This window comes from Scyliorhinus canicula, chromosome 8, assembly GCF_902713615.1.
Source record: "Scyliorhinus canicula chromosome 8, sScyCan1.1, whole genome shotgun sequence".
In the NCBI taxonomy this organism is placed as follows: Eukaryota; Metazoa; Chordata; class Chondrichthyes; order Carcharhiniformes; family Scyliorhinidae; genus Scyliorhinus; species Scyliorhinus canicula.
The window spans coordinates 167,942,086-167,966,634 of NC_052153.1; the positions used below are offsets into that span (position 1 = coordinate 167,942,086).

The following is a 24,549-nucleotide window of genomic DNA, read 5'->3' on the forward strand; positions in this document are numbered from 1 at the left end:
CAATACCACTACGACAGTGCCTCCTGCTGTCTGTTCCCCAGGACCCTGAGAGAAATTAAATCCAAAATTGGGTGCGGGGAATTAAATCCCAAATTCTGTCACTCAAGCTCCCAGCTCCAAGGGACACATTTCATTGCTCCATTCGGATTGAAATCTCACCCACAAAAGCTGCTGGCCAATCAGAGGTTGGCAGGTCTGTTATCAGCAGTGCCACAGGTGGTTGCTGCTGGTAGTACACCTGGACCTTCACCAGGGTTCACTGCGGCATGTCTGGAGAAAGGTGAGGGCAAGATGAGGATAATGGGAATGGGGTTGCTGGGAGGTGGGAGTAAGGGGTGACCTGCAGCGGGCTACCTGCTTCCTGATGCCAAGTCGCTTGATTCGCCACTGACTGCCTTTGAAATAGGGACACGTTCCCGCCTTCACATGGTAAGTACCCCACCAGCCGCTCGTAGAATAACAATTGCGGCAGGACAGGGCACTTAAGTAGGCATTAAATGGGCGTTAGGGGTCTGAACTGTGAGCAGCATGAATATCTGAAATAGACTTCAACTCACACCAACAATTCATCTTACAGTGTTACAATGCGAAACATTTGCATGTTCTCACTAGAGGTCGCTGGAGAACACAGATATCGACCTCGATTTAATGGCAATTAAACAGAGTCCCGTGTCGAGCGCCTTTAGCCGGGTGTTTCGTTTTTAAATGCGTCCCAATCTCTAGGTCAGGGGTGGGCAAACTTTTCCGTGCAAGGGCCACATTCAGAAATTCACAATTTTAAAGGGCCGCATAGTATATTAAGTAAAATAATTACTTCACCCGATTATGATTCTGGGCGCCTCATAGAGAACATATCGGCCCTCGACGTTGTGCCGAGCAATGATCACCCTACTCAAGTCAACGTATCCACCCTATACCAGTAAGTAACCCAACAGCCCCCCCCCATTAACCTTAAAAAAATAATTTAAAAATTTTTTTTAAAAAATTGTTTTTTAAAAAATTTGTTTTATTTTTTTTAATGACTTGGTGGGCCGCATAAAGACCTTTGGCGGGCCGCATGCGGCCCGCGGGCCATAGTTTGCCCACCCCTGCTCTAGATCCTCCACTACGGCCTCCGGAACTCCTCAGTGCCCCAATAAGAGAGTCATCAAGACCCCCCACACCCCACCTCATAAGGGCAGAGTACCCCTAGCCCGATCTCTGTACGGTCATGGTGACACCTTGGCACTCTAGCGGGGTCGATAGAATGCGCCCGATGCCAAGCACACAGAATTGCATCAAATTTACAGCCCAAAAACAATTCATTTGACCTGACTGATCTGTGTCAGGGCTCCACAGGAGCAGTCCCCACCAACACTTCATCAAACTATGTCAGCATAGCCCATTCTGCCATTTCCCATAAATCTATGTGCTTCACCTCAACTATTCTTTGCGTAAGCTCCGCATTCTAACCACATATCTCTGTTCCTCTTTTCTACTCAGAGCCTCTCTGGTGGGGAGACCAGAATGAGGGACAATAAAAATAAGATTGTGAGTAATAATAAATCCGGATGAGAATTCAAGAAAAATCTTTTTATCCAGAAGTGGTTAGGATGTGGATCTTGCGACCACTCGGAGGGGTTGTGACAAGAATGTGTAATTATATCCACCTATCAAAACCTTGCTAAGACATATAGTGAAGTACAACCCACACCGCCAATAATTGTCCTATCGATATTAACATATTTCCCATCATACCTGTTGGAGGGCAGGAGGTGGATCTGACAATTTTTATTCAATACTGAATATAGTCCATGTTTAAAGTTATAAATGTGACCTGTCTTTACTGGGCATGGCACTTGTCCTTTTACTTCCCTCCTTCTCTCACTCCAAGGCCCAAACACTCCTTCCAAGTTAAATGTACTTGTACTTCTTTCAATTCAGTTTTCTCTCCGTTCACTGCTCACAATGTAGACTCCTGTACAATGGGGAGACCAAACACAGGCTGAGTAATCATTCAGTCTACACGTGTGACCCCGAGATTCATGTGGTATGTCACTTTAATTCTCCACCTTGTTCCCGATCTGACCTTTGTATTCTTGGCCTGGTACAATATTCAATTGAAGCTTAAGGCAAGCTCAAGGAACAGCACCTCAACTTTCAACAGGATGCTTCACAGCCTTCTGCAACTGTATAAGGTGTCAGTGAGGCCACACCTGGAGTATTGTGTTCAGTTTTGGTCTCCTTACCTGAGAAAGGACGTACTGGCACTGGAGGGTGTGCAGAGGAGATTCACTAGGTAAATCCCAGAGCTGAAGGGGTTGGATTACGAGGAGAGGTTGAGTAGACTGGGACAGTGCTCGTTGGAATTTAGAAGAATGGGGGGGGGGGGGGGGGGGGGGGGGTGGGGGGGGGATCTTATAGAAGCACATAAAATTATTATGAAGGGAATAGATAGGATAGATATGGGCAGGTTGTTTCCACTGGCGGGTGAAACCAGAACTAGGGGGCATAGCCTCAAAATAAGGGGAAGTAAATTTAGGACTGAGCTCAGGAGGAACGTCTTCACCCAAAGGGTTGTGAATCTATGGAATTCCCTGCCCAGTGAAGCAGTTGAGGCTCCTTCATTAAATGTTTTCAAGATGAAGGTAGACATGGTTTTGAAGAATAAAGGGATTAAGGGTTACGGTGTTCGGGCCGGAAAGTGGAGCTGAGCCCACAAAAGATGAGCCATGATCTCATTGAATGGCGGAGCAGGCTCGAGGGGCCAGATGGCCTACTCCTGCTCCTAGTTCTTATGTTCTTATGTTCTTTTGAACTTAACACTGACTTCAACAATTTTAGATCATAACCCCTGCCCCCATTTGTATTGCAATTCTTCCCAAGTTTGGTTTCCCCCTCTCCTTTCTCTCTTATTTCCTTTACTTTGCCTTCAGATGGCAACTATCCTGCTCGAGATTCCTGTTGGGAGAAAGTTGTCCAATGCTAAGGTTTCCCATCCCGCCACTAGATAAATCGATGGGGAAGGCGTCCTTGTTGGTGCTGGCTGCTCCGCTAACATTTTACACCCTGTGGAATGGTAATTGGCTGAAGGCAAGACTTGTGACCCTCACTCAGACGGAAGACCCACTTTAGAGAGGAGCCAGCCAATCAGATTGACCGGCTACTCTGTCGTCTCTATAGTGCTACCAGCAACAGTGGCCACTGCTGGGATAACAAGGATGGCCTGATGGTTAGCATTGCTGCCTCACAGCGCCAATGACCTTGGTTCGATTCCGGTCTTGGGTGACTGTGTAGGGTTTGCCACTCTCCCCGTGCCTGCCTGTGTTTTCTCCTGGCAGAGGGTTGAGGGGGTGGTTGGGATGGGAGGGTTGAGGGGGTGGGGCGTGGTTTGAAGGGCAGATGGGGAGGAAGGTCCCAGATCTTCACAAGGAGGGCTCCCAATTCGAAATGGAGCCAGTAATAAATGCACCCTCCATCTTCTACCTGAGGCCTGAGCTGAGTAACCAACTGGCTTTCCCTTTTATTCATGACCTCCCCCCCCCCCCCCCTCCCCCACACCCCCACACCCCCACACCCCCTTACTGGCTTCATAATTGAGGTTGGACAGGAAGCAACCTTCAGTGAACATTGATTGGCCATTTAAGGGCCTGAATTGGAGTGAGAGCTGGGAGGCCACCAGAGGCCTAGTCTGCCCTCTGTAATATTGCGGACAGAACAGGGACAGGTGTGAGGGCACTGGGAAAGCCACCAAGGAATTTTATGGTGCAAACCTGCCAAAGGTGCCCATAAAATACTGCCCCTTTGATCCTTTACTTGTCCATTATCATTTTCCTATTGGCCTTGCAGCGTGAAATCTTTTATCATTCAACCTCTCCTGTCCCCAACTTTATCACAAGCCTTCTCTTTAGTTCTTACTCCGACCCATCTCCCTTTCACTTGCTCGAGACCTATTCGGTGGGATTCTCCAGTCCTGAGACTAATTGTTGACCCCGGGGGCAGGATTTGTGGAACTCCACAACAGCAAAACTGACGACACACTTGGACCGATTCAGCGACCCTTGAGGGGCTGGTAGGGCGCCATGTGTGGAATCTGCACGTCTGTGCTGTGTCTGCAATGGGTTTCCCCGTGTCTGCAATGGGTTTCCTCCAGGTCCTCTGGTTTCCTCCCACAGTCCAAAGACACGCAGGTTAGGTGGATTGGCCATGATAAATTGCCCTTAGTGACCAAAAAGGTTAGGAGGGGTTACGGGAATAGGGTGGAAGTGAGGACTTAAGTGGATCGGTGCAGACTCGATGGGCCGAATGGCCTCCTTCTGCACTGTATGTTCTATGTTCTATGTGGAACACAATCGATTCCAATAAGAAACAGTGTGGGTTTTGCCAGGTTAGTGATTGACACTCAGGAGGCTGACAAGCAGCAAGTGGTGGAGGTGATGAGCGGCACAAGTAATACCGTCCGCACCGGCCTGTAGTGCAGGAAGAAACTCCTCAGGGTGGCCAGGGTGAAAATGAAAATGAAAATCGCTTATTGTCACAAGTAGGCTTCAATGAAGTTACTGTGAAAAACCCCTAGTCGCCACATTCCGGCGCCTGTTCGTGGAGGCTGGTACGGGAATTGAACCGTGCTGCTGGCACAGGTCTGCTTTCAAAGCCAGCGATTTAGCCCTGTGCTAAACCAGCCCCTGCGTAGGCAGCACTGTGCTCCTGGCATCAGCCCCTGCCCCACACACCTGTAACCCTACATCCCCCTTGCCCACTTGGAGGGTGGCCGACCCCCCGCCCTGCATTGCTTGCCGGCACCTTACCGGCTGCCATAGCTGAGTGCCCTGGCCACTGAGGGCGCCAGCTGCCCACCTCCCGGGCTGCATGCGCCAGAATGTCTAACACTGTACATTTTCTGTTCACCCCCACCCAACCCCAGGAGAAGGCCGCCCTTAACCACAGGGAGCAGGAGAAGCCTGCATGGGACTGCCGGACCTGCGGCCCCTCACCACGGCAGAGCAGTAGACCCTGGACGTGGTTGGTGGGCCTGAGGAAAGGGCAGCCGCCGGGGTGGAGATCAGCCTCGGGCGAGGAGGTGAGATCCCGCTGAGCTGCGGGTCCCCACATGTGTCAACCCACCCCCAATACCCCAACTGCCCCCACCACCCTCACCCCAACCCCTCCCTCACCCCCACACCACCGTTACCCCCATCGCCATCCTCACCCCCATCCTCTTCCTCGCCCCTACACCACCCTCACCTCCACCGCATAGGGGTTGTCAGAGAGCATCCAGCACCTGCAGGCACAGGTGGAGGAGTCCAACCGCGTGCAGGAGCAGGAGGTGGTGCCGATCATGTGTGCCACCCAGGCCAATGCCGCATGGGTGGCATCCGCGGTGGAGGGTTTTGGCTATAGATTAGCCCTGGGGCACCCTGTGCAGGCGCTGGCTGAGGCCCAGTGCATGGCTGCCCTCTCACAGGCAGCCAGGTGCCAGAGTATCCTGGGAAATTGCAGCGACGCTCCTGAGCTGGGCCTAGCCACAGCGGGACATGGCTGAAAGAGTCAACAACTTTGCTCAGGCGCTGCCTGACGTGACGCAGCCACAGAGAGGTGGCTGAATTCCAGAGGGAGATGGTGCAGTCACTGGCTGATGTTACACAGACCCAGGAAGGTGGTGGCACAGTTGCAGCGTGATGTGGTGCAGTCCCAGACGGAAGTGGTCCGCCCCCTGTGCTCCATGGCCACGAGCATGCAGACCCTGGCTGAGACGAGAGCAGGCCTCCAGGACTAGCAGCACCAAGGGGCTGGGGTATGGGGGTGGTGGGGTGAAGGTACCCATAAGGCAGCCTCACTCAGCGGAACCAGGGGCAACAGTGGGTGGTCAGTAGGGTGCTCAATAAAATGGCTGCTTTGCAGGCCGCGGCAATGGAGGTCCGTGCCTGGACACTGCCCTAGACCTGTGGGGGTCACCGTGGCCACATGGCCCATTCCCACATCACCACCCCCTCCCCCCCCGCCCCGTGTCCAGCCCGGCAGCCCCCGGTTGCACCTCTCCGTGCCCTACCTCCTCTCTCTCCATCATCAGCCACTGCGCTAGTTTCACAAATTGTAAAAGCACAAGTGAACCTTGCCATCGGGAATTCGCTCCGGTGGAGCCGGAGAATCGCGGAGGCCCGAGAGAATACCGGATTGGGCTGGTCAATGATATGCCAACGGCGTTTAGTGCACGTGCTGGAACACATTGACGCCGGTGTTGAGGCGATGGAGAATTGCAATTTGACATGAAACCGGCGCCTGCCACAATTTCGGTGTCAGAACTGAATTCTCCGCCCAATCCCATTTCCTGATTCCGGCGCCATCCAACGAAAACCCCGCCCCAGTGTGTTTCCAAATTGTCTTAGTTGTGATGAAAGGTCACAGATCAGAAACATTGGGTGGAATTCTCCCACGGCATCGCCGGCGGTTCAGTGGCGGCTGGTGATGGGGGAGAATTCAACTCTAGCTTGAATTTGCCGCAGGATCTTCGGCTGGTGCTCTCCATGTCAGATCAGGAAACTGACTTGCAACCCATGCAGGACCAACCACAATCTCTCTCCATCTCGCAATTCTGCGTGATGCCAGTGGGAAAACATGTCGGCCCGGAACATGTCTGGAACAATGTGGTGTGCAGAAGTCAGGACTCACCTGAATAATGCCTCAGGCTGTCTCCAGAATTCGGGATGGAGGCTGCCGGCAACAGTGAACCCTGGAACACCACAGCAGGGGGGGGGTGGGGGGTAGCATCTATCAGGCGGATCGTCCAGCCTGAGGAGGTCTATCTTCCAGCCTCAGGATGTTCCTGGAGATCCAGCTTATTTTAAGGATGTCCAGGTTCTTTCTTCAATCATGGGTCGGTGGTGTTGGGCACCTATTCAATGTGTCACCCAGGTGTGATGATGCGACCCACACCATCACCCCCCACCACCACGGAATACGGCGCCAAACCCGCAGGTGCATACTTAATTAGGTCAGGGCTGGAAGATGTGGTCTGATTTCCCGCTGGCCCCTGAAATGGGAAACATTCCATGTTCCCATCCCCGCCAAGGGACTTAATCCCAGATGGGGGAATTTTGCTGATTAACTCTGAAAAGTGTGAGGTGAGACACTTTGGAACGAGTAATTTGACAAGGAAGTGTTCACTAAATGGTGTGACACTAGAAAGTTCTGAGGTAGAAAGGACCTTGGCGTTTTAGTCCATAGATCTCTGAAGGTGGGGGAGCAGATTAATAGAATTTTGAAAAAGGCGCACTTGCCTTTATCAATCGGGGCATAGATTACAAAAGCAGGGAGGTCACGTAGGAGTTGCATAAAATTTGGTGAGGTCACAGCTGTAGTACCGGGTGCAATTCTGGTCACCATATTATAGGAAGGATGTGATTGTACTGGAGGGGGTCAGAGGCGATTCACCAGGATGTTGCCTGGGATGGAACATTTAAGTTGTGAAGAGAGATTGGATAGGCTTGTGTTGTTTTCTCTGGAGCAGAGAAGTCTGAGGGGTGACCTGATCGAGGTGTAGAAGGGACATGGACAGGGTGCATAGGGAGCAGCTGTTCCCTTTAGTTACGAAGGGTCAATTACGAGAGGACACAAGTTCAAGGTGAGGGGCAGGAGGGTAAGGGTGGATTTGAGGAAAAACCTTTTCACCTTGAAGGTGGTGACGTTCTGGAATGCACTGCCTCGGAAGGTGGTAGAGGCGGGGTGCCTCACATCCTTTAAAATGAGCACTTGGCACAGTGCTGGAAAATGGTACTAGGTGGGTGGGCAGGTCAGGTGTTTTTTATGTGTCGGTGCAGACTCAATGGGCTGAAGGGCCTCTTCTGCACTGTGTGATTCTGTGATTTTGTGGACTCTGTTTCTGTCTCCGCAGATGCTCCTGGGTATTTCCAAAGGTTTTTGTTTTTATTTTTGATAGCAAGTTTAGCTGTTAAACATGATGCGTACCATTTTGAAGTACAGAAAAAGTTCATCTAAATCCACTAAAGCCTTTCTGTTGGAAATAATGAAGAACAAATGTCCATTCTTTAAAAATCCTTTTGCGCCATGTGGTTTTAATAAAAGGTTCAGTCCCTTCAGTTTAATCATTTATCAAAAAAAGAGGCTATTTCGTGATATTTACAAAGGATGTTTGAAGGATGACACAAATGGCATCTCCACACAAATGGTCGAGTTTTAATTAAGGCAATAAAATAGGAATACACTGGTTAAAGTGAAGGAAAATATTGTTTCAGTTACATGGACCCTGCTGTTTTTGGCTGAACCAGAAGCAGCATTGACAGCTGCACGCTTAATAACATTTACAATCTGCTCCTCCTGTATGAAGCAATATAAATCTTCTCCATGCCAAGAACCATGGACCGGATTATCCATTCCTGAGACTAAGTGGTGACGCCAGGACTTGTACAACAGTAAAAATAGCACCGCCTCAATTCACCGACCATTAAGGGAAGGAGCTAGCACCGGCGCTGCGTGGATCACGATCGATTCCAGTGAGAAATGATGCCAGATTCGCCGGGTTTGGGATTGATACTCAGGAAGATGAGGGGCTGCAGCCACGTATACACACTTCACTCCCCACGCACGCTCATCCCAGCCAACAAGGTGGCAGCAAGGACAGCGGCACCCCGCTTCACTGTAGCTGAACTGGAGACCTTGCTAGATACCACGGAGGAGAGGCGGGCGACCCTGTACCCCGGGGTGGGACGGAGGTTGCTGGCCGCCACCATTCGCCGTGCCTGGACGCAGGTGGTAGAGGCCGTGAGGACTGAGGGCAACACCGTTAGGACTGGCAAGCAGTGCTGTAAAACACTGCACAACCTCCTCAGTGCGGCCAGGGCGAGTTGGCAGCACTGTGCCTCCAGCTCCGAACCCGTCCCACACACTCGTAATCCCAGCCCCCCACCCACCCAGAGGGCAGCCGAACCCCCACCCTGCACCACATGCCTGCACCCATACCGGCTGCCATAGCTGGGTGCCCTGCCCACTGAAGCTACCATCTACCCACGCCCTGGGCTGCATGCGTCGGACTGTCTGATGCACTATCAATTACGATGAGCCGAGAGTAGAATGTAATCGAGGCTTTATTACACAGAGATGTGTGGCCTCCTACAGCAGCTGACAAAATGGCTGCTGTATGGAGAGCACACATATTTATGCTCCGACTACTGGGCGGAGCCAGCAGGCAGGGATGTACCCCCGTACCTGTAGCACAGGTGCCTTACCGTAAAACCCATATATATATACAGTATAATATATCAGTGGTGACTACCACACTGTCTAACACTGTGCATTTTCTGATTTCCCCAATCCCTGAAGAGAAGGCCCCCAATAATCGCCGTGAGAGGGAGAAGACTGGAGGGGGACGGCCAGACATGTGGCCCCAAACCGCAGCACAACAGAGGGCACTGGGTGTGGTCGGTGCGCCCGGAAAGAGGGCAGTCGTCGAGGCGGAGGTCGGCATTCGGTGAGGAATTGAGACCCAGCTGAGTTGCGGTTCCCCATGGCAGCTGTGTCACCCCCCCCCCCCCCCACCACCACCACCCACAGCTCCCCTCATAACGCCCTCTCCACCACCCCCCTCCTCACACTCCCCCCTCCCCTACACATCCCCACTCTCCACACACTCCCCCCCCCCCGCCCCCACACACCGCCACCCCACCCCGCCCCGGCCCACAATGCAATCATGCCTCCTGTCTTGTGTCTTGTAGGAGCTCCTGGTGATGGTGTGGGCCCTTCTGGTGACCACTGACTCGGACCCCAACCAGAAACACAAGAGCAGTGAGGACGAGAACACGGACAGCGATGGGAGCCCTCGGCCCGCATCCCGTGACACCTCGGAGCTCGAGTCCGGGGAAGACACCGACTTTCCGTCACTGCTGTCTCCAACACCCTCCACCATTCCAGAGACACTCACCTCGGTTGGGCACTTTAGTGAACAGGCTCCTGGGGCACTATCTGGTGCATACTACACATAGGTGGGGTACAACAGATGGGTAGGAACCCCCGAGGGGGCAGACGGTCGGAGGGCAGACCGACCCGAGGGACTAGCTACCATCCAGAAGGGTTTTGGGCTTCTGGAACAGACAATCTCATCGATTGTACACAGGCAGTCACAGAGCCAGGGGTGTCGGCGAGCATAAAGAACCTGCCGGTGCAGCTGGAGGAATCCTACCGCGTGCAGGAGCAGAAGGTGGCGGAGGTCTTGGAGGCAATGATTTCGACCATGGGTCAAGATGTCCAAGGCCTGGGGCAATCCATACAGGCAGTGGCCTAGGCCTCCCCCCTCCTCTCCTGTCCCTGGCGCATCACAGGCAGCCATGTATCAGATAATTGCAGCGTCCCTCGAGAGCATGGCCCATTCATAGCGGGCCATGACTGATGGCATCAGTGGCATTGTTCAGGCGCTGGCTAACTTGGCACAGACACAGAAGAAGGTGGCCCAGTCCCAGAGGGTGATGGCACAGTCACTGGGTGATGTGGCAAGGACACGGAAGGTGATGGCATGGTCAATGGATGATGTGGTGCAGTCCCAGCAGGAGGTAGTCCACTCACTGTGCTCCATGGCCACGAGCATGGCGACCCTAGTTGAATTGAGAACGGGTCTCTGGGACTGACAGCGCCAGGTGGTGGGGGTTAACTCTCCTTGCACCCCCATTCCAAGGAGTAGCACAGGGACCATTGGGCACTTTGAGGGAGGAGAAGGTGATGGGGACCATGCCGGTGACTCCGGCAGAGCAGGTGCTGGAACACCGCAGTACCTCGGACTCCTCCCTCCCCTCCTGTCCCTGGCACATCACATGGGCAGCAGGCAGAACAGGGTGGCACCATGCCACCTGGGATACCTGAGCAGTAGCTAAGCCCATCCAGTACGGCCACCGAAGGGGACCCAGGTCACAGGGCGGGAATCGCAGGAGGCCACTTCCACTCCTGATATACCACCTGGGGATTCACCTAGACGTGGCGTTAGAGCCCATATGGCCAGGAAGGTAGACATCAGTTAGGTTAACATGGGTGCAGAACATAAGATAGCGATAGGGGTTAGGGCACAAACCTATGTATATATATATATATATATGTTCACAATAAACACATGTTCACGATGTTACAACTGGCTGTTCACCCTCCCCCCCCCCCCCCCCCCCCCCCCCCCAGAATGTCCTGCAGCCACTCCGAGACATCTTTGACCCTTGCACCAGGGAGGCAACATACCATCCTGGACACTCAATTGTGTCCTCAGAACCGCCTGTCTATTCCCCTTACGATTGAGTCCCCTATTACTATAGCCCTGTCATTCTTCTTCCTGCCCTGCTGCGCAGCAGAGCCAGCCATGGTGCCATGAATCTGGCTGCTGCTGCCTTCCCCTGGTGAGGCATCTCCATCAACAGTATCCAAAGCGGTATATCTGTTTTGCAGGAAGATAACCGCAGGGGACACCTGCACTGCCTTCCTACTCTTGCTCTATTTTTTGGTCACCCATTTTCTATCTCCCTCAGTAACTTTCACCTGTGGTGTGACCAACTCGCTAAACGTGCTATCCACGATGTCCTCAGCATCGTGGATGCTCCAAAGTGAGTCCATCCGCAGCTCCAGAGCCGTCAAGTGGTCTAACAGGAGCTGCAACTGAACACACTTCTCGCACGTGAAGGAGCCAGGGACAGTGGGCGTGTCCCTGAGCTCCCACATCGCACACGAGGAGCATGACATGGGTCTGGGATCTCCTGCCATGTCTTAAACCTTAGGTAAACTTATACAACTACAATTTCAAAAAACAAAAGAAAAAATAAATAAATTAGACAATGAAAAGAAAAACTACTTACCAGCCACTTACCAGGGTTAAAAAGCACCTCGTCCCCTACCAGCTTCAAATTCCCACCTAGCTTCAAATTCCCAAACTGACTCTTGGTTGTGCCTCACTCTGGCTGTGGCTTCTCTAGCTCACTGGGAGAACTCACCCAGGGTCTCAAGTGCTCTCTGGTTCTCTCCCTTTCCTGATTACCTCACTGCACCAAATTACCAAGTTCCAACTTCCCACTCTGGATGTGCCTCACTCCGACTGTGTCTCCTCGACTTGTGCAGCCTTCCGTGCCTGCCCAGGCCCCATGTCCTGCCCATTCCCACCCTTGTCCACATCCTCCTCATCGGACGAGGCCATCCTCCTCCTCCAGCACGTTGCCCCTCGTGATGTTGTGGAGGGTGCAGAAGGCCGGTGCAATACGGGCGACCCTCCTTACGCTATACTGGAGGGTCCCTCCAGAGAGATCCAGGCACCTGCCTCAGGATGCCGAAGCACTGCTTGGTCACACTTCCGGCTGCTGCATGAGTGTCATTATATCGGGTCTGCACATCGGTCTGTGCCCTCTGGATAGGTGTCATCAGCCATGACCGCAGTGGATAACCCCTGTTGCCCCGGAGCCAACCCCCCAGCCAAGGGAGCACCTTGAAGAGGCCAGGAACTGTTGAGTGTGCCAGGATAATGGCGCCGTGCACACTGCTCAGGTATCGTGTGCAGACGTGCATTATGTGCATCTCATGGTCACACACTAGCCTGCACGGTCAAGTGGAACCCCTTTCGGTTTGTGAAAAGCGGCCTGTCTTCTGCAGGTGCTCGTAGGGGGCATGCATCCCACCAATCATCCCCTGGACCCGGGGCATCTTGACGATGGAGGTGAACCCCGCTCCCCGGGCATCCTGGTCAGCTTGGTAGTTCACTATTGAAATGGATGTAGTGTGCCGATCGGGCATATTGGGCCTCTGTGACATGCGAATGCCTATATGGCAGGTGTCACTCTGCAGAACTACAGGCCACAGTGTGTGGTCACTGGTGTACACAGCGAGATGGCTGCCCTGCAGGCCGTGGCAATGGCGGCCCGTGCCTGGACACCCCGGTCCTGTGGGCAGTCACCCTGGCTCCACGGCCCATCTCCAGGTCAACCCCACACCCCCACGTCAGTCCTGCTGCGTCGTCACTCCACCCCGCCCCTGGCCCAAGCAGAGTGCCCCTCCACCCCTCAGCCAGCCCGGCCAGGGGTTTTAGGGGCTGTTTAGCACAGGGCTAAATCCCTGGCTTTGAAAGCAGACCAAGCAGGCCAGCAGCACGGTTTGATTCCCGTAACAGCCTTCCCGAACAGGCGCCTGAATGTGGCGACTAGGGGCTTTTCACAGTTGGATTGGATTGGATTGGATTTGTTTATTGTCACGTGTACCGAGGTACAGTGAAAAGTATTTTTCTGCAAGCAGCTCAACAGATCATTCAGTACATGGAAGAAAAGGGAATTAAACAAAATTCAAGAAAATACATGGGAATACATAATAGGGCAACACAAGATATACAATGTAACTACATAAGCATTGGCATCGGTTGAAGCATACAGGGTGTAGTGTTAATGAGGTCAGTCAATAAGAGGGTAATTTAGGAGTCTGGTGACAGTGGGGAAGAAGCTGTTTTTGAGTCTGTTCGTGCGTGTTCTCAGACTTCTGAATCTCCTGCCCGATGGAAGAAGTTGGAAAAGTGAGTAAGCCGGGTGGGAGGGATCCTTGATTATGCTGCCCACTTTCCCCAGCGGGAGGTGTAGATGGAGTCCATGGATGGGAGGCAGGTTTGTGTGATGGACTGGGCGGTATTCACGACTCTCTGAAGTTCCTTGCGGTCCTGGGCCGAGCAGTTGCCATACCAGGCTGTGATGCAGCCCGATAGGATGCTCTCTATAGTGCATCTGTAAAAGTTGGTAAGGGTTAATGTGGACATGCCGAATTTCCTTAGTTTCCTGAGGAAGTATAGGCGCAGTTGTGCTTTCTTGGTGATAGCGTCGACGTGAGTGGACCAGGCCAGATTTTTGGTGATGTGCACCCCTAGGAATTTGAAACTGCTAACCATCTCCACCTCGGCCCCGTTGATGCTGACAGGGGTGTGTACAGCACTTTGCTTCCTGAAGTCGATGACCAGCTCTTTAGTTTTGCTGGCATTGAGGGAGAGATTGTTGTCGTTACACCACTCCACTAGGTTCTCTATCTCCCTCCTGTATTCGGACTCGTCTTTATTCGAGATCCGGCCCACTATGGTCGTATCGTCAGCAAACTTGTAGATGGAGTTGGAACCAAGTTTTGCCACGCAGTCGTGTGTGTACAGGGAGTAGAGTAGGGGGCTAAGTACGCAGCCTTGCGGGGCACCAGTATTGAGGACTATTGTGGAGGAGGTGTTGGTGTTCATTCTTACTGATTGTGGTCTGTTGGTCAGAAAGTCAAGGATCCAGTTGCAGAGTGGAGAGCCAAGTCCTAGGTTTTGTAGCTTTGATATGAGCTTGGCTGGGATTATGGTGTTGAAGGCGGAGCTGTAGTCAATAAATAGCAGTCTGATGTAGGAGTCCTTGTTTTCGAGATGCTCTAGGGATGAGTGAAGGGCCAGGGAAATGGCGTCTGATGTGGGCCTGTTGCGACGGTATGCGAATTGATGTGGGTCAAGGCGTTCCGGGAGTATGGAGGTGATGCGCTTCATGATCAGCCTCTCGAAGCACTTCATTACAACTGACGTCAGGGCCACCGGGCGGTAGTCATTGAGGCATGTTGCCTGGTTCTTCTTTGGTACCGATGGGGGTCTTCTTGAAGCAGGTGGGGACCTCGGAGTGGAGTAGGGATATGTTAAAGATGTCTGTGAATACCTCTGCCAGCTGGTATGCGCAGGCTCTGAGTGCACGACCAGGGATCCCGTCCGGGCCCATCGCCTTCCGTGGGTTCACTTTCAGGAAGGCCGATCTGACTTCGGAAGCTGTGATGGTGGGTATGGGTGAATTATGGGCTGCTGGGGCACTCGACAGCGGATTGTTGGTTACCTGCTCAAACCGAGCATAGAATGCATTAAGTTCATCGGGGTGGGGTGCGCTGCTGCCAGAGATACTGCTCGGCTTCGCTTTGTAGCCCGTTATGTTGTTTAGTCCTTGCCACAACCGCCGAAAGTCTGTCTGTGACTCTAGCTTAGTTTGATATTTTCTCTTGGCATCTCGGATGGCTTTGCGGAGGTCGTACCTGGATTTCTTGTGTAGGACAGGGTCGTCTGCCTTGAACGCCTCAGATCTGTCCTTCAGTAGGGAGTCAATCTCGCGGTTGAGCCATGGTTTCCGGTTAGGGAACGTACATACTGCTTTCTTTGGCACGCAGTCGTCCACACATTTGCTGATGAAGTCTGTGACGGTGGTGGCATACTCATTTAAGTTAGTCGCTGAGTTCTTAAATATGGACCAATCCACTGTCTCTAAGCAGTCACGTAAGAGCTCTTCTGTCTCTCGGACCAGCACTGCACGACCTTCTTAGCTGGATTCTCCCGCTTGAGTTTCTGCTTGTAAGCCGGGAGAAGGAGCACAGTCTTATAGTCTAATTTCTCAAAGTGCAGTCGGGGGATGGAACGGTAAGCGCCCTTGATTTTTGAGTAGCAGTGGTCAAGAGTGTTGTCGCCCCTGGTGGGACAGGAGATGTGCTGGTGGAATTTTGGCAATACACTCTTGAGGTTGGCTTTGTTGAAGTCTCCGGCCACAATGAACAAGGCCTCCGGGTGTTCTGTTTCATAGTTGTTTATGACTGTGTACAGTTCATCCAGCGCCTTCCTCACTTCTGCCTGGGGTGGGATGTAGACCGCTGTGATAATGGCTGAAGTGAACTTATGTGGAAGATAGTATGGGCGGCACTTTACGGTCAAGTATTCCAGGTCTGGGGAGCAGTAGCTCGCCAGCGTCGCCACATCCAAGCACCGGGAGGAGTTGATGAGGAGGCAAATCCCTTCCACCCTTCGCTTTGCCTGAAGATGCCGTGCGGTCCGCCCGGTGAATAGAGAAGCCTTCAGGTTGTATGGCACAGTCCGGTGAGGTGGGGGTGAGTCATGTCTCTGTGAAACAGAGCACACAGCAGTCTCTTACTTCCCTCTGAAAGGTAAGTCTGGCGTTAGGTTCATCCAGCTTGTTTTCAATCGTTTGGACGTTTGCCAGGAGTATGCTGGGGAGAGGGGGTCTTGAAACCGTGTTGCTTCAGTCTAACCTGCAGACCGCCACGTTCCCTCGCTTCCTCGGTCAGCGGCTGCTGCTGGAGTAACTTCATTTGAAGCCTACTCGTGACAATAAGCGATTTTCATTTTTCATTTTCAGTGTCAGGACCTGCAGCTCACGGTCAAGTCGCTGCATTTCCTACCCCCTCTCCCTCCCTCACCTGAGGTGGACGAGAGCCGAGGCCCTGGAGAATACCAGGTCAGGCCCGCTGATGATATTGGAACAGTGTTTACTGTATGTGAGGAGTGGAACACATTGACTGAGGCACCGGAGATTTGTGATTTGGTATGAACGTGGCGCCCAGCCCCGGCCATGTTTTCGGCGTCATGACCGGTTCTCCGCCCAATCTCATTTCCCGATTTCATCATCGGCCGACGGAGAATCCCACCCCATATTTTCACAATGCAACGCCAAACAAGTCACCAAAGTGGCACACACTCCATCACCGTGCTTTAAAGTCAAGTGCCTGATCGAATAAAATGGCATCAGCTTCAACAAAGAGAACATGAGAAAGTGCATTTTTGTTTGGAAGAAAGATTAACAGAAAGAGCCAAGTCGTCTTGTTTTTATTAATTATTCTGCCAATGTTTTTTGTGCAATTTACATTGCCATTCCTAGGCTAAGCCTTGGCAAATTGTTCTCTGAGTGGATGAAACCTTTTTAAAGCGGTGGTTCTTTACCTTAGGTTTATGGTGAAAATGTGCACGGTAGTTCTCGTTGCATGGGGCAACTCTTTTCATCTCGATCCGCAGGTAGGCAGTCATGAGGTAGTCTTCTGTCCAATCATTGGAGTCAGAGTCCTTATGGCATAGATGGAAGCTGTTTGGCCCTTCGAGATGCTGCTGGCTCGTTATAGAGGAATCCAGTCAATCCCGTTCCCCCACTCTATCCCCATAGCCCTACACATTTATCTCCTTCAAGTGCACATTCAATTTTCTTTCAACATCATCGACTGTCTTCCCTTCCACCACCCACATAGGCAGCGCGTTCTGGGTCACTACAACTCAATGAGGTAAAAATATTCCTCTGTGCATCCCCCCCTTATCACTTGGCCAAAACCTTCGATCTCCAGTACACTCAACTGATAGTTTTGTCTACCTTATCTAAAACTGTCACAATCTTTTATAACTGCATCAAATCTCCCCTCAATCTCTTTTGCTTTCTTTTATTCATTCATGCGATGTGGACTCTGATGTGTTATATATGTTGGATTAACACGGACTGCAACTCGATGCAGTATCACTTGAAAACAGGCTTCCAACGCTGTTGCTGGTTCAACACTGCTTTATTGAACTTGCCGAGTAATGTACACAGTTCACTGTGGGTCGACACTTTATTAATTTAAGCTTGCTAACCTTGCTCTGGCTTGCCGAGACTTGCTCTGTGCCATGTGTAGTAGGTGCTGACTGTACATTGCACCCTGACTTTTGCTGCAGCTATCACCAGTACGAAGAGGCCGAGCCTTCCTGCCTTGTGTGTTTTATACTGGTAATGTACCTTGTAGTGTCCTGCCTGGTGATTGGTTGTTCTGTATTCCTGTGTGTGTCCATCACTGCCTGTCTGTATCTCATTATGAACATGAGTGCATATTATGACAGACTCCGCTGGCTAGGCCAGCATTTATTGTCCATTCCTAATTGCCCTTGAGAAGATGGTGGTGAGCTGCCTTCTTAAACCACTGCAGTTTATGAGTGATGCACTATTAATTACGACAAACGAGAGTAGAGTGTAATCGAGGCTTTATTAAGCAGAGACGTGTAGCCTCCTGCAGCTGCTGCCGAAATGGCTGCAGCTCGGAGAGCCCACATATTTATACTCCGCCTACTGGGCGGAGCCAGCAGGCAGGGATCTACCCCCGTACCTGTAGTACAGTAGCCTTACCGTATTACACCTCATATGTGATATATATACAATGGTGACTACCACAATGAGGTGTAGATACCCCTGCAGTGCTGTTAGGGAGGGAGTCCCAGGCTTTGGCTTTGACCCGATGAAAGTGGAGGAATGACAAGATATTCCCAAGTCAGGATGGCAGGGTGGATATACTCGTCAATATTTATATTTTTGGTCTGGAGAGTGAATGCCTCCACCTTGTGCGCGAGGCTGGGGCTGATACTGCTGAAGGTGGCATATAGAGCACACCTCACAAGGGCGAGGATGAGCCGGCTCTTTGAGGGGGTAGAAGATATGTGTGAACATTGCGGGGGAGGGGCAAATCACGTTCATATGTTTTGATCCTGTCCAAAGCTGGAGGAGTACTGGAAGGAGGTTTTTAGGGTAATCGCTAAAGTGGTGGGCGTGAAGCTGGACCCGGGCCCTCGGGAGGCCATATTCGGGGTGTCGGAAAAGCCAGGGTTGGAAACGGGTGCGGAGGCAGATATTGTAGCCTTTGCCTCGTTGATTGCCCAAAGGCGGATTCTGTTGGGATGGAGAGCAACCTCTCCACCCTGTGCCATGGTGTGGCGGGGGGACCTGCTGGAATTCTTGACTCTTGTGAAGGCTAAGTTTGAACTGAGGGGAAGGATGGAGGGGCTCTACAATTCATGGGTGCTATTCATTTTGCACTTTCAAGAATTGGATAATATCGAACATTAGTTGTGGGGGGGGGGGGGGCTGGGAGGGTTGGGGGAAGGGGGTCTGTGTGTGTTAATGGCGACTATGGGTGATCCCTGATTCCTTTTTGTTATTTGTTTATGCTAACATGTGGATTGTTTTTGGGGGGTTGGTGGGGGGATGAGATTGTTGTTGTTGATATGGGGATTGACATTATAATCGTTACTCCTTATTGTTTATTGTTGGTGGGTGCAAATTGGGGAGAAAATGTGAAAAAGGAGGTGAATAAAAATATTTTTAAAGAAGATATTTAAATTCTGTGCTAGTGCCAATACATAAGAGACTTTCAGTACAATTAAAGCTCAGTGAACCGAAGAGAAATTATTCGCCAGCTTTAACCAATAAATCTGGCTATTGGTTAGGAAATAACCAGTAAATATGATATGCAGAAACTCCAATTGGGGTGAGATTTTGTGGTGTAGTGGACAGCACTGCTGCCTCTGAATCAGCAGATCTGGGTTCAAGTCCCATGGAATACATAGAACCCCAACAGTGCAGAAGGAGGCCATTCAGCCCATCAGGTCTGCACCGACCTTCCGAAAGTGCACTCGCTGGTACACTTCCCCCCCCCCCCCCCCATGACCTAACCTGCACATCTTTGGACACTAAGGGGCAATTTAGCATGGCTAATCCATCTAAGCAGCACGTCTTTGGACTGTGGGACCCGGAGGCAACCCACACAGTCACGGGAAGAAAGTGCAAACTACACACAGTCACCCAAGGCTGGATTTGAACCTGGGTCCCTGGCTCTTTGAAGCAGCAGTGCTTATCATTGTGCCACCTTGCCGTCCCAACACAGGACTTTATGGCTAAGGAAGATACCTTCATCATGTCAGGTGGCAGGTTCAATTCCGGCCTTGGGTCACTGTCTGTGTGGAGTTTACACTTCCTCCCCGTGTCTGCGTGGGTTTCCTCCGAGTGCTCCGGTTTCCTCCCACGGTCTAAAGATGCGCAGGTTAGGTGGATTGGCCATGCTACATTACCCCTTGGTGTCGAAAAGGCTAGGTGGGGTTACTGGGTTAAAGGGACAGGGGGGAGGCGCAGGCTTAAGTAGGGTGCTCTTTCCAAGGGCCGGTGCAGACTTGATGGGCCGAATGGCCTCTGTAAATTTGATCATTCTATGTGACGAAACAGGTTAGCTATCATCCCGTAAATTTGCTCAATGGCAGGTCGTAATAGTGGGAGAGGTTCCTAGTCAGCCATGTGAAGGAAAGAAAGTTGGAGCATTTTACCATTGCTACCCAAAACTCCAGGCTACAACATGCATATAAAAGTGCGTGTCGCCCTGGAAGCCTGGATTCTCTGAGTGATCTCTCCACCAAACCGCTCCCCAACCCCCACTCCCCACCCACCTCACTGGAAGTGGCTATTTGTGTCTCACAAGGATCTGTGCTGGGAGCTCATCCGTTCATTATATTTATTAATGAGGTGGACAATGCAATAGAGAGCTATATATCTAAGTTTACTGATGACACAAAGATTGGTGGTACAGTAAGTAGTGCACACAGGGGAGGCACAGGATAGATTAAATGATTGGACAAAGTAGTAACAGATGAATTTCAGTGCAGTTAAGGGTGAGGTTTTCCATTTGCAGGAAAAAGGGATAACTCCAAATATTTTGCAAATGGTGAAAAGCTAGGAAGATTGGAGTTCCAAAGGGAATTAGAGATTCACAGACAGATCATAAAAATGTAGTAGCAAACTACAAAGAAGAATCAAAGGGCTTATAGCGAAGCGCTTATAGCCTTTATAGCTGGAAGGCTAGCATGTAATGGGGAGGAAATTCTCCTCCAGCTATACAAAGTCAGGTTAGATGACTTTTGGAGAATTGTGTATAGTTCCAGGCACTGGAATATAGAATATTTAGGGGGTTGATGTTTTCAGGATTTTTGAAGAAATTGTTAGGGTAGATAGAAGCGTTTCCTTCTCATCGGGGAGTCTAGGGGTGGAATCATGTGCTGCCCCTATGGCAGGTTTGCTGGTGGGGTTGGGCCTTTAGTCAGGTGGTAGGTTGGTGGGTGGGGACTGTGCCAAATTCACGCTTCTGCCCTAATTTCGTCTGGACCTGGAAAACTCAAAGACGGCAGACCCCTTGATCTGAAGTGCCCAGGTGTGTGTGGTACCAGAAGTAGCTACTGTCACGGTGGCTCTGTTAAGAACAGAAGCACTCTGGTGGCCTCTGATTGGCCAGCAGCGCTTGATGGAAGGAACTTCACACTTGGGGTCCTTGGTACTGGGGAAAGGCCCCCTGCTGGCCTATTAAGTGCCTGAGTGGTACAAGATGTGATGGGAATTAATCATTTGATTACTCGTGAAGGATGTATGAAGGGATACAGAACCTTGGCAGATGGATGGAGTTAAGGTACAGGAGAGCCAGTAACTCATTTATTTGTTCATGGGATGTGAGCATCAGGCAGTGTTCCCATGCGTTAGCTGTCCTTGTCCTTGGTAGTAGAGGTCGCAACTTGCAATGTGTTGTCGAAGGAGGCCTGGCGAGTTGCTGTTGTATATCTTGTAGATGGTACACACTGCTGCCAGCGCCAGGCTTGATGGGAGTGAATGTTGAAGGTGGAGGATGGGATGCCGCTTAACCGTACTGCTTTTGTCCTGGGTAGAGTCAAATGTCTTGTATGTTGTTGGAGCTGCACTCACTCAGCGATGGGGAGGGTATTCCATCAAACCCCTGACTTGTGGTTTGTAGTTGGTGGACAGGCTTTGAAGAGACAGGAGGTAAAGCTGTATTCATCCAGGCAAAGGGTACTGCTGTTGAACAGCAAGGGGAGATGGTTACATTCTTTTGTTGAAGATGATTATTGGTACTTGTGTGGCATGAATGTTATTTCCACTTCCCAGCTCAAATCTGAATGTTGTACAGGTCTGGTTGCATGCAGGCCATGGACTGATTTATCAGTGGAATTGCGAACTATCAGGCAAACATCTCCATTTCTGACCTTATGGTGGAGCGAAGGTCATTGATGAAGCAGCTGAAGATGGTTGAGCCCAGGATATCACGCTAAGGAACTCGTGCAGCTAAGTCCTGGAACTGAAATGATTGGCCTCCAACAACCAGAACCATATTACTTTGTTCTAGCTATGACTCCAAGCAGTGGAGCGTTTTCCCCCAATTCTCACTGACTTCACTTCACCAGGAATCTTTGATGCCACACTTGATCAAATGATTCCTTGATGTCAAGGGTAATCATCCTCACCGTACCTCTTTAATTCAGTTGTTTTGTTCATGATTGGATCAAAGCTGTAATGAGGTCAGGACCCCAGTGGCTCTGATGCGTCCCAAACTGAGCAGGTTATTGCTCTGGAAGTAAAGAAGTGCTGAGTTCCACCATATTGAGGCTGGTAGTATTTTGAAGCTCCTCCCCTTGTTAACTGTCCACAACCATCCACGGCTGGATAGGACAGGAATGCAATGATCAGTTTTTTGTGGGATCAATTCGGTCTCTGTCTATCACAGGCTGCTTCCATTGTTTGGCATCCTGTCTTGTACCTTTATCAAGGTGACACCTCATTTTTAGGTATGCCTGGTACTGCTCCTGGAATGCTCTCTTGCAGTCTTCATTGAACCAGGGTTGATCCCGGCAGAGAATGTATTCACTCTCTTACCACCCATATTCAGCATGTTTTATATGGAAAGATCTATGTCTTTACTTATCTTTGGAGTATGTCTTCCAATTAAATTTTTCAGCAGCAAGCTTTCGTGAGTTGAAAGTACAGAATGTTATTCATTCTTGGACACTTACCCTGAACACAATATCACACACTCGGTCTCACGTGTGTAAGCCCACACACAAAAAAAGGATACAAACAATGATAAGTTTATTTTTACAGGTTACAGTTAACTCAGTATCTGATTTACAATTTATAGACCCCACGTGGCAGGCTTATGGTTTCTTGAGTGGATTTAATGGTTTAAAGTTGAAGTGAGGTTCTTGTAGAGCAGAAGACTCGCAGCAGGTTCCAAGGTTTATTGCAGTTAAATATCTGGGAGGTTGGTTCTCAGGTGAACTTTGAAACTGGAACAGGCTAAGTAGTTTGGCTGTTTAGTGGTTTGCAGCTAATTTCAGAGTTTGGTTCTCAGACTGGCTGACAATAGTTGGTTCTGAAAAGGCAAAGATTATAGAGCCTTTCTCTGCAGCTGTTGTATAGTCGGTGTTTTTTCTGCCTAGGTCTCATTTGGGTCTTGGGTTAACAAAGGATCTAAGTATCAGAAGTCAACTTCAGTCACATGGTCAGTGGCCACTATCCACCCAGAATGGCTTAAAACTAAAAGCCAATTGATATACAGTAGGTGATAGATGGTGGACCTTTGTGCTTAACTGGTGGATAATAGGTCTGGTCAGCTATTCTTTGTTGAACACAAACCTGGAGACGTTGGGTGGAAATTTCCCATATTTTTCTAGAGTGTAAGGCTCTGACTGAAATTTGATGTGTGGCTCTCCAATTGCACGGCTGATGTTTTAGTCAAGATTTTGAACCTCTTCGAAAGAAAACTCAGAGGGTGTGGTTTATATTGTATGGTGGGGTGGGGTCCAATAGAACTGACAAGGCCGGCTCCACAAAGATTGGGAAGCCTTTCGATAAGGGTGCCCTAATCAGCACAGCAACTCCTGCCCCAGCCACGATGCAGGGGACCACCCACCAAAAGCATCGGGAGTTCTCCTCCACCCCTCTCTGCACCTCCGCCATCAGCTTTGGGGGTTCTCCCCTCACTCCCGCAACCACCAAGAGCATCAAAGGCTCTCCCCCAACTTCCCACCACTATCAACACAGGGGGCCTCTCACCCCCACCACAAGCATCAGTGTGGGAGAGTTATCTCCCCCACCACCATCAGCATCTCTCTCTCTCTCTCCACTGTGCCCCCCTCCCCCACACCACCATTAGCATTGGGGCTCTCATCAAGCCCATCACCACAACATCAGCACTGGGGGTTCCACCCCCGACAAACATAACACAATCCCCACCCCCAATGGGGCTCCTCAGAGGGTCCACAGCTGGCAATGCCATTTTGGCAGTGCCAGGAGACAATCCAGGACTCTGCCTGGGCATGTTCCTCTCCCCCCCTCCCCCCCAGGGGCTATACCTACCTTTGTACCCCGGGGGCATCCCTGCAACTGATTCTCTTTTTATCAAATTTGTTGTAAACCTTTCCAATGTGACTTCACTTCGGTGAAGTGGGGGGGGGGGGGGGGGGGGGGGCTTGGTAGTAAGATTGAAATGTATGTAAATCTATTAAAGTGAGACTCTTGCCATTTGTGGGCGTGAACCTTGTTATGTCACCAGAAGATCCAGGAAATAGATAAAATTTGTAAGTCTCGACCCCCCCCACCCCGGCACCCACCCAATCCAGCATTTCCCATCTTCATGGTGGTGGGATTGAAGTCGAGCCAGGATTTACCCATGCGCAATTTGCATTGGCAATTGGCCATTTAAATGACTCGCCGATTTTCTTTTAACCCAAGCTGCGTGAATTCCAGAGTTCACAGAGCACACCGGGAAGAGGAAGTCTGAACTTGAGAGATTCTTTGGATAGCTTGGAAACTCCTTTGGAGAAGTAACGTACCTCTTTGGATAGGGTCCTAGAACACGATTGGACAAGGTAAGGCACCTTCTGGGAGAGGTAAGGCACCCATTGAGATTGTTAAAATTAAACATGATTATGCACTTTTCCTGCACAAGCACGGGGTACAATGTTCCTCCTGCAGGATGTTTGAGGTGAGGGATGCTGTTAGTGTCCCTGCTGATTTTACCTGCAGGAAGTGCAGCCAGCTCCAGCTCCTACAAGACCGAGTTATGGTACTGGAGCTGGAGTTGGATGAACTTCGGATCATTCGGGAGGCAGAGGTGGTCATAGACAGGAGCTTCAGGGAAGTAGTTACACCAAAGACTGGAGAT

The 24,549-nt window shown here is 50.8% G+C and overlaps 1 long non-coding RNA gene across 1 annotated transcript in view; it reads left to right on the forward strand.

Moving 5' to 3' along the window:
• The first annotated feature begins 276 nt into the window (after window positions 1-276).
• LOC119970682 overlaps window positions 277-24,549 on the forward strand; it is a 34,228-nt gene continuing 9,955 nt past the window's right edge. The window contains exons 1-3 of the long non-coding RNA XR_005461657.1: window positions 277-429; window positions 9,316-9,463; window positions 24,117-24,253. This is a non-coding gene — a long non-coding RNA (uncharacterized LOC119970682). The remainder of the gene's footprint in view (window positions 430-9,315; window positions 9,464-24,116; window positions 24,254-24,549) is intronic.